The 10,288-nt window shown below is 38.8% G+C and overlaps 1 long non-coding RNA gene across 1 annotated transcript in view; it reads left to right on the top strand.

Moving 5' to 3' along the window:
* Window positions 1–8,941: 8,941 nt before the first annotated feature.
* LOC107706861 (uncharacterized) overlaps window positions 8,942–10,288 on the top strand; it is an 8,267-nt gene continuing 6,920 nt past the window's right edge. The window contains exon 1 of the long non-coding RNA XR_001636191.1: window positions 8,942–9,033. This is a non-coding gene — a long non-coding RNA (uncharacterized LOC107706861). The remainder of the gene's footprint in view (window positions 9,034–10,288) is intronic.

A 10,288-nucleotide genomic window follows, 5' to 3' on the forward strand; every position in this document is an offset into this window, starting at 1 on the left:
GTCAGCACATATCGCTCATCAAGTCCGGGAATATCAGACTCGAAGTGCGCTTCAGACAACTGTTACCGCATACTATTAATATTGTCGTTTACGCAGTGTTTGACAGTATCATCGAAGTGTCTAACCGCAGACAGGTTCTGGTCGATTACTACTGAACAGAATCACTGGGAGCGATCACCTGCCTGAAAGACCGTTAAGGACCTTTCCGGCCATGACTATCATTAACATGCACCATTCGATCCTGCCTGGTGAACACTGGATCGCCGCTTATTTAACTCGAGAGGGTTCCGGCTGTTTTTTTTTGATAGCTTCGGCAACGCTCCTGACTGCGAACGCTTTCCAGCCGCCATCAAAAATGTTTTAATTATCTAACACCCCTGTCGTGTTACATTCTACCAAATGGGTTCAGGATTTTATGTCGGATGTGTGCGGACAACACTGTGTGTTTTTCCTATATCACCTAGCGAGGGGTCGAGACTATAACTACGTGATGAATTTGTACAGCGATGATTATATTTAAAATGATAAAATGGTGTCGCTCTTTGTGAAAAGACTTGGATCTATTGATATTAAAAATGATAAAATGGTGTCGCTCTTTGTGAAAAGACTTGGATCTATTGCTTGTAATGAAAAAATGTTGTCGTGTATTCATTGCGTGCAATCATGTAATACCGCTATGTAGCATGATTGAATTATCCATTGTATGTGTTTGATTATAAATAAAAACGCTTAAAACCGACATCCGTTTTAAGTCTTTTATTCAAAAATATTCAAACAGTAGGTATACATACATTTAAAGAAAATACATCATTAAAATTCCAGCCATTGCCTTCGATTGAGAGACAGTGATTTGAACACGGGTTCATCCGTCCTCAGAGCCGTAGTACGTGAAATTCTCTTTTTGACAGACTTTTTAGAAGACCGCATAGGTTCCGGTGTGTGAGAGATCACTCCAGGCTTACTTTTTAAAGAACTAATCATACGTCTAACATGATGATTCGGTACGGTAGAAAAACGGGATGTTTAATTCAGCAAATTAATATAGAAACTCAGACCATCCTAGAGGTCTCCTGTCATCCCGGACCTGGTGCGGAGCTGTAACATTTTTTAACAAATCAAGCATATGCGAACCGGGTATGACTCTACCTTTAAACACAAATTCACCCGACTTGTTCCAAGAGCTGAGTCCTTTAGCTTTAGACTTTTTGTCTAATATGTATCGACTGTTTTTCACGCTTCTCGACGGCACGTTCTTCAGAACTTCAGCAACGACATCTTCCGAACCGAGCAGAGCTCTCACGATCGCCTTGTTTAACGATCGTCAAAATCCTCGTTACGCTGTTTGAGTAAAGTTTGGCTTTTTCACGTTGATCCATATCGGTCCTGAGTAAAATATTTCTTATGGCCGTATCCAGATCGTTCTCTACGACCTGTTGAATGTTCTCGCGAGCGGTTCCGGATTTCAACATCTCCAGCTGGTTCTGGGGAACGAGATACATCTTCTCGGCATATTCCATGCTCAACCCGATATTAAACTGGAAATAAAGGGTACCGCGATGCTTAGTAGTGGTAAAAGAAAACCGCCGTTCTGGTTGAAAACTCGTTTCTTGGCGGTTATACCGATTTTCTTATTGGCGAGAAATTTAATTTCCGATTTTCTTCATTTCAGTTTTTGGTACTGCTGTCGGTTGATCGGAATCGTACCGTAAAGGATGTTTAGCGCTACTTCGCAGAGTGCTAAAATGAGTTCGTCGGACGACGACTGTAAAATAAGACGACGTTGTTTAGGCGTAGCTTTATGTATCATCTTTAGCAGAGGTAGATGCTTACAAAGCTTGGTGGACATGACGAATGATCAGATTCTTATTTTTTTCTGGAGGTAGGCCACTTGGCGATCGGAAAGCACCCCCATTCTGAGCCGATATTATTCCGGTGTTTTTGCTTTATAGTCTATCATAAAGTATCCATAAGGCTGAATCGTAGCGTATTGATAACACTCCATAAAGTATTTCGCATTCGTTGGATACATCTGTTTCGCTAATTCCATCACCTGATTAGCGTCTCTGGGGTTTTTAAACTAAATTAAATATTTTATGTTCAAGCTGATGGTTCTACTTGATTTACCTTGAGTGAATAAATTCTGTACTATATAAATAGCACTAAGATTACGGTGATGTACAAACTGCGAGAAGACTTTTTCGACCTGAGCGTTTCCGCTAGCTTCGCTCATCATATCGTCCAAAATCAGAAGATTAGCTTTATTGGGGTGTAGTAAATCCCACTTATCACACAAGAAAAAGGGTGCTGGAGTCTAAAGTCAAACTCGGAAGCATCCCGAACCCCTCTATGCATCATTGAATCAGTAGCCATAAGGAAGAGTGTTGAAATCAGGTAAAAGTCTGCGCTTATTATATACCACTTTGGACCTTTTGTCGACTGACTTGTTGTGCAACGTGATATGCTTTTTATCCTTCACAATGCTTTCAGCACAAGCCAGGATGTATTGTGTATCGTCGTGAGACGTCACATAGCCGTTAACCAGACCAATGAGGGAATCTAAGCGGATAGCTTGGGAATTTCTAGCGTTCAGCGTTATACCCTTAGCCTTCATGCACACTTTTCCTTTGGCAGTACGATAGCCATAAGATTTAGGCCCGCTAGAACAGAACTATGTAATGTGATCGTCTCACCCTATTTCGTCCGTCAGCTCCCCCAAATGATCCCCCAGAGGAGGAATCCAGTCGCCGTCCCTAGACACAAAAATTACGCTATAATACTCGACCACCAAGTTTGTCCATCAGGTCGTACAGCTCCAGCCGGGCGTGAGCAGTTGTAAAGGCGCCTATAAACACGTTAATGTTGTGCGTCTGACGAACATCCCCTTCGGGGGGACGATGTTGGACAACCGCTACGTCATCTGAGACGAATGTGAAGTATTTCAGGGTATCGGTTTTACCAAAAATGATACTGGTGAATTCTTCAGGGTCTTTCACGAGGATGGTTTGTGCCAAATCCTCCCTCATAGAGAATCTCCCCCATAAACTATTGAGCAATAGCTTGTTTATAGACCTCTGAGCAGGGTTGTGACTGATTTTTTCGGGGTCGAGATGAATCCCCTCTTTTTCATAATATTCATGGATGTAAGATGCTTTTTTTGGCATCTGTGATCGCGTTTGACGGATAGCTGGACGCTTGCTGTTTCAAACGCAGAATTTTTTTTACGTAATCGCAAAACAGCGTATCCGTCCTTTGTGGGAATTGCCAAACTTCATCGACTTTGGCCAAAGCGTAGCCCTTCTCGATCGCCTTTAAAAGTTCGATACTGACCCAACACCCCGAGAGAGCTCTCTCCTCATCCGTGTGGTTACAGCACGATGTCTGGTTTTCGGTGTGAGTGCAGGTTCGGCGTGTGGTTACAGCTTGACGTCTGGTTTTCGGTGTGAGCGCAGGTTCTGCATAAGGGGAACATAAGCTTTCCTCCGCATCTGTAAGGCAGTACCGGATGGAGTAATTTGCGCGGGGGTACACGGTTGCCTTGATAAGTCTGTAATAATTTTCAATCGGTTCAAAATCATTAAAAATTATTTGGGGGTGTCCGATCGGATAGCTTTTCCTAGCTTGACAGAAGGAGTATAAGCTGGTAAAATCGACATAACTTATTTATATGCATTAGTTCTGCCAAAAAGGGCGTCTTGAGGCTTCAGTCTCTTGGGAGCCGAATAAGTACTCATGAACGCCATCACTGAGGGGTCGGTCTGTTTCATTTTGTTCCATTCACACTCCCACAGGAACTCTATTTTCAAGCCGTACGCGTTTTGCAGAATCTCTACCTTGTCGTCAAACCGTCTTCTGAGAACGCCGAAAGGTATGCCTGACAAGGGGTGGGTATTATGGGGTTCAAAGCGGCATTCGTGTCCGTGGAATAAACACCCATTGAAGTCTAGCCCGTACCTCGTCCCGTCCTGTTCGTAGTAACCGTCTAAAAAGTAACAGCCGATCTGCACTCCACCATGATTTAATGCGTGGTGAATGTCGATGTTTCTGGTCTTTAACGCATCGATCGAATGGCTCGAGTATGTGAAAGAGTAAGTCTTGCTGTGTTGGACGTACATGTTATCATGCGTCAGAGCCAGCGTGTCTCTGTCAAGGTAATGTGTTTTGAAGACCCCCATACAACAGCTCGCGAGAGTGGTAAAGTTGAACGGATCGAGTTCGGTACAGTCTATGAACGCTTCTCGGTAATTCATGCACGCTTCATGTAATAAGACGATGTCGTTCACGCCGTACGCGTACAACTCCTTCCTGAAACAGAAGAATTTACCCGAGACCGTGCTATACCACACGTCGAACTTTGCCTGGTCTTTATCCGACATGTTTTCATAGCCGTAAAACTTTTTGTCGGGATAGGGACCCACATATACTGAACAAAATTATAAACGCAACACTTTTGTTTTTGCTCCCATTTTTCATGAGCTGAACTCAAAGATCTAAGTACACAAAAGGCCTATTTCTCTCAAATATTGTTCACAAATCTGTCTAAATCTGTGTTAGTGAGCACTTCCCCTTTGCCGAGATAATCCATCCACCTCACAGGTGAGGCATATCAAGATGCTGATTAGACAGAATGATTATTGCACAGGTGTGCCTTAGGCTGGCCACAATAAAAGACCACTCTAAAATGTGCAGTTTTACTGTATTGGGGATTTGAAAAATGTTTATTTTAAAACATGTTAACCAATTTCAGTAGTGACGATATATTTTGGGCTTGTTTTGATGCCATCAGGGGACCAAAACAAATCACTTTACAAATAAAAATGTACAGTAATCTAACATACATTATCCTGTACAGCAATGAACAGAGCAAGCAGTGACCAAAAGAGGATATCAACACCTGTGAAACAGACATCAGTTACCTGTGGATGTGAGTTGGCAATAAAACTGTTTTCTTCCCATTTTACCCCCATATATGCTAAAAAAAGCTTGCTAAATTTTGGCCTCTCCCACAATTATCATTTATAGCTGTCAGTGAAGCATGGAATCGCACCCCACAATTTAGAAGTGGAGAGTCAGAAGTCTTCAGTAGTAAGTATTTTCTGTACCCATTCACTAACACATTCACGGACTGAGGAGGGCAAAATCAGCAACAGCAGTTGCTTAGTGTGATAGCTCCCATCCAAATTGAGTTGTTTCATATCGCATCAGTAGCTGCTTCATATGTATCTTTAATGCATCCCTAATAAATAAATAATGTGGTCAAGCTAAGAACAGGCAAATTAATATTGAAAACATGCATTACCCATTAGTTAACTTTTAAACTGCCCGGTGCTCTAGACTGCAACCAAAATGATCGCATATTCAGTGTTTTTTAAAAACGACCCTACCCACGTGATCTGCGAGCTCAATACTGACCATAATTAAAATAATAAAACAGTTTGTGATTTTTGCTTATCATATATATTTACGCTGACTACAACCATGGTGTTGTGGCTAGAGGTCGAACGATTCATCGGTTTAGCCAATTAATCGGTACCGATAGTTGATTGGCGGAACTATCGGTTATCAGCAAACATTCATGCCGATAGTTTTCTGTGTTGCGTCCATTGCTGGAGCAGCTGAGAAGGGTCTGCTGCCATTATACAGTGCGAGAGTGGCCTCTAGAAGCAGAAATCACTGATAGCATGTGTTGTTTGTTTTGACACATGAGGCTGCGCACTGCACAGTGGGAAACTTCAAACACGCATTTAAATGCAGCTGACAGAAAATCCTGCTGCGCCATTCACATAGTTTTCCATTAAATTAAATTATATTTGTCCCAAATCATTGTTAATGTACATAATGACTTCACCCTAGCCTAGACTATAAATCATGTATTGTGCATTTTTCAGCAAAACGTATGTCTTTCTATGGCTCTAATAAAGTCTGTAGGCTATGCTTCATATAGAGAGCTGTAATATAGATTGCGCTTTCTCTTTCCATTTGCACCGAGCTTCAAAATCATTTATGACACATTGTTCATTCTTGAAGCAAGCTTATGTCTGTTTGGTGATTAAATAAACCATTTTAGACCGCTGCTTGAATTGAATATGACGTGTCTGGTGTGTGATACCTTTGACTTCTCCTAGACGCAGCGCTGCGCTTTTGCACAGTGTGTGACTTGCATATATTTTTTTAAATCTGGAATAGATAATTATCAAGTGTTCTAAAATAGAAGCAAATAAAGTGTTAGTATGCAAACAATATCAATAGCCTATGCATGTAATTTTAATGCTATCACCTTGTGTAGATATTTAAAGATGTCCATCTTTAAGCATGACTGTTGTAATGAAATGGTAATACTTAACAGTAAGGGTCCATTTGTAACATTAATGAAAGCTGTAGAAGTATTGTTCCTTGTTAGGGTGTTCATTTCAACATTTACTATTTCTAATAGACTACATTTTTACATTTTAAAGTTTCTTCTTTTAACATTAGGAAACTATAAAATAACTTATGATCAATATAATAATTAATAATAATGTTTTTGTTCATTTACAAAGTATAGTTCAGTACTGTTACTGCTTTTTTTTAAATAGTAAAGCACTATTTTAGTTTTCATTCAGTATCCATTTTTAAAACTATCGGTTGATTTATCGGTATCGGCCAGTGTGGTCCAACGTAGCTATCGTTATCGGTAAAATCCACTATCAGTCGACCTCTAGTTGTGGCAGAAATAGTCAAATGTTATTATATTATTCCTTTCAAGGTTTGTACAATACATTTTGAGAAAGAAATTCAAGCACTTTTCAAATGAAGTCAGGCATTTCAGACTGTTATTTTCAGCTCTTCATAGCTCTAAAATGACCCAAATGAAATGATATTTTAATGGGATGACCAAAATATTTTTTTGTGGTAAACAAGCGCTTATGTAAAATTAAAAAATAAATCAGATCACCACTATAACCAGTAGATGGCAGCAGAGGAGGACTTATTGGTTGATTAGTCATTAATTTCTACGTTTTGCTTTATATTTTGAAATTATAAAAATCACTATTATAAAGCATCAAATCTTCAATAAATCAAATTTTGTCAATTTTGCAGAAAACTAACTTCAATTTGCGACTGAATAACACAAAAAGAGCAATCCATCCTGATATTGATACTTTTTTGAGAATGTGCAGGTTAAAATTTGACATGGTTGCATTTGTGCGAGTGCATGGTCAGCGCTGCTCCAAGACATCTGCTCTGCTCCATACAGTGTGCACTGCAGAGCCGCAGCACATTGTAGCAGGAGTCAAGTTATATCGATGTAAGCAAAACAGACAATTTTCTTTTCTTGTAAAACATGACACCAAGATCATGAATTCGAAAGCATGGCTTATAACATAAAAAAAGAGGAACTCCCATTAACAAGCTTCAAATCAATAATAGGCCTACTGTTGAAAAAGAACGGGTTGCAAGTTAACCACATTTGTTACAATATAATTATAAACTATGATTAAAAAAATATTCATCAGCATGCATTGATCAATCCCATGTTGTAGCAAAAAAAGAAAAACAAAGTGCAAATCATGTGCTTATGTGACCAACTGAGAAAGCTAGTCACAAAAGAGCAACCCGTGGGAAGAATGAGTCTAGAGTTATGTAAAATCAAATCTGCAGAGCCCCAGAGTAAAATTTTACGAAGTAACTTTTACTTTCGTCTACTGTCAGTTAACATGTTCAAGTCAATATCTTACCTGTTGTCTGGTTTCCTTCTTTAGCAACATCATCCCACACTGATTTCAATGAAGGTAAATACTAAAATATTTCTTGTATACATTTTTTTGTTTACATTATTATACAGGTATTTTTCTTTTTTTCTTTCTTTTTTTTTCTAGCTGTCATAATCAAGAAATTCTAAAAGAACAGATGGGCACATTAGTTAAATTGGTCTACGACCTTAAAAAACTGTCCACTACAGAGGACAGCCCCACATTAAATTCAGAGGATTTCCCGATGTCAACTCTCCAACAACTTCAAGTTATTGAGGGCAAGCTGCAGCAGGAGGATTTCAAGACAGCATTGGTAAAATTTCATATTTCACTAAAAAAACAAATTTTTTACAATCAGTTTTCATCTTTTGCTCATTGTGAATGCACTGTGAATAGTAGGTAGTGAACCAAAATGCCTGTTTCCACGGTGGTGGTAAATACAACCCAGTCACATGTGAAACTCGTTCCTGAAAACATCACCGGGTGGTACAAAAGAACGGTTGGCACCATTGCTCAATAAAGCAGGAATTTTCACTTGTGAATGAAGATAAAATAACGACAAATTACTGTTAAACTTAATAAAGATAATATAGCATTATAACAAAATAAATCAGATCACCACTATAACCAGTAGATGGCAGCAGAGGAGGACTTATTGGTTGATTAGTCATTAATTTCTACGTTTTGCTTTATATTTTGAAATTATAAAAATCACTATTATAAAGCATCAAATCTTCAATAAATCAAATTTTGTCAATTTTGCAGAAAACTAACTTCAATTTGCGACTGAATAACACAAAAAGAGCAATCCATCCTGATATTGATACTTTTTTGAGAATGTGCAGGTTAAAATTTGACATGGTTGCATTTGTGCGAGTGCATGGTCAGCGCTGCTCCAAGACATCTGCTCTGCTCCATACAGTGTGCACTGCAGAGCCGCAGCACATTGTAGCAGGAGTCAAGTTATATCGATGTAAGCAAAACAGACAATTTTCTTTTCTTGTAAAACATGACACCAAGATCATGAATTCGAAAGCATGGCTTATAACATAAAAAAAGAGGAACTCCCATTAACAAGCTTCAAATCAATAATAGGCCTACTGTTGAAAAAGAACGGGTTGCAAGTTAACCACATTTGTTACAATATAATTATAAACTATGATTAAAAAAATATTCATCAGCATGCATTGATCAATCCCATGTTGTAGCAAAAAAAGAAAAACAAAGTGCAAATCATGTGCTTATGTGACCAACTGAGAAAGCTAGTCACAAAAGAGCAACCCGTGGGAAGAATGAGTCTAGAGTTATGTAAAATCAAATCTGCAGAGCCCCAGAGTAAAATTTTACGAAGTAACTTTTACTTTCGTCTACTGTCAGTTAACATGTTCAAGTCAATATCTTACCTGTTGTCTGGTTTCCTTCTTTAGCAACATCATCCCACACTGATTTCAATGAAGGTAAATACTAAAATATTTCTTGTATACATTTTTTTGTTTACATTATTATACAGGTATTTTTCTTTTTTTCTTTCTTTTTTTTTCTAGCTGTCATAATCAAGAAATTCTAAAAGAACAGATGGGCACATTAGTTAAATTGGTCTACGACCTTAAAAAACTGTCCACTACAGAGGACAGCCCCACATTAACTTCAGAGGATTTCCCGATGTCAACTCTCCAACAACTTCAAGTTATTGAGGGCAAGCTGCAGCAGGAGGATTTCAAGACAGCATTGGTAAAATTTCATATTTCACTAAAAAAACAAATTTTTTACAATCAGTTTTCATCTTTTGCTCATTGTGAATGCACTGTGAATAGTAGGTAGTGAACCAAAATGCCTGTTTCCACGGTGGTGGTAAATACAACCCAGTCACATGTGAAACTCGTTCCTGAAAACATCACCGGGTGGTACAAAAGAACGGTTGGCACCATTGCTCAATAAAGCAGGAATTTTCACTTGTGAATGAAGATAAAATAACGACAAATTACTGTTAAACTTAATAAAGATAATATAGCATTATAACAATTAATTAACTAATTATTAATCATAAAAATTCCTAATGTTCCAGTTATTTGACTACTGTTACAGTTAAATATTACAGTGACTGGCAGTGCTTAGGGGTGTCGAAATTAATCAATGCATTGCGATGCAGACGTGGACGATTCTGCATTGATGCATTAATAGACCATAATCGATTATAGCCTATTGACGTCATTCGCATACGCGCTTGTCACGCGAGTATTAAAAATGCACTCTCCATTTTTAAATCTGAGCTTGGCTTTTTCCCGCATATGGCACGTGTGTGTGTGTGCTAGAGACAATCGCGGCCGGCTTCATTGCACAGAATATGCGTTGTGAGACACGTCCGTATTGCTTGTGCTTCCACTCGCTGTTATTTTAGTCTTTTACTTTAGATATGCTTCATTTATGCCGTTTGGAATGCAGTACGTATTAGATGCATGAAACTCATGTACTGACAGACTTTCACATGCGCTTTGTGTTTGTTGTCCTTAAAGGGGTCATATGATGCGATTTCAAGTTTTCCTTTCTCTTTGGAGTGT

Source organism: Sinocyclocheilus rhinocerous, unplaced genomic scaffold (genome assembly GCF_001515625.1).
Source record: "Sinocyclocheilus rhinocerous isolate Xijiao unplaced genomic scaffold, SAMN03320098_v1.1 scaffold7772, whole genome shotgun sequence".
Lineage (NCBI taxonomy): Eukaryota > Metazoa > Chordata > Actinopteri > Cypriniformes > Cyprinidae > Sinocyclocheilus > Sinocyclocheilus rhinocerous.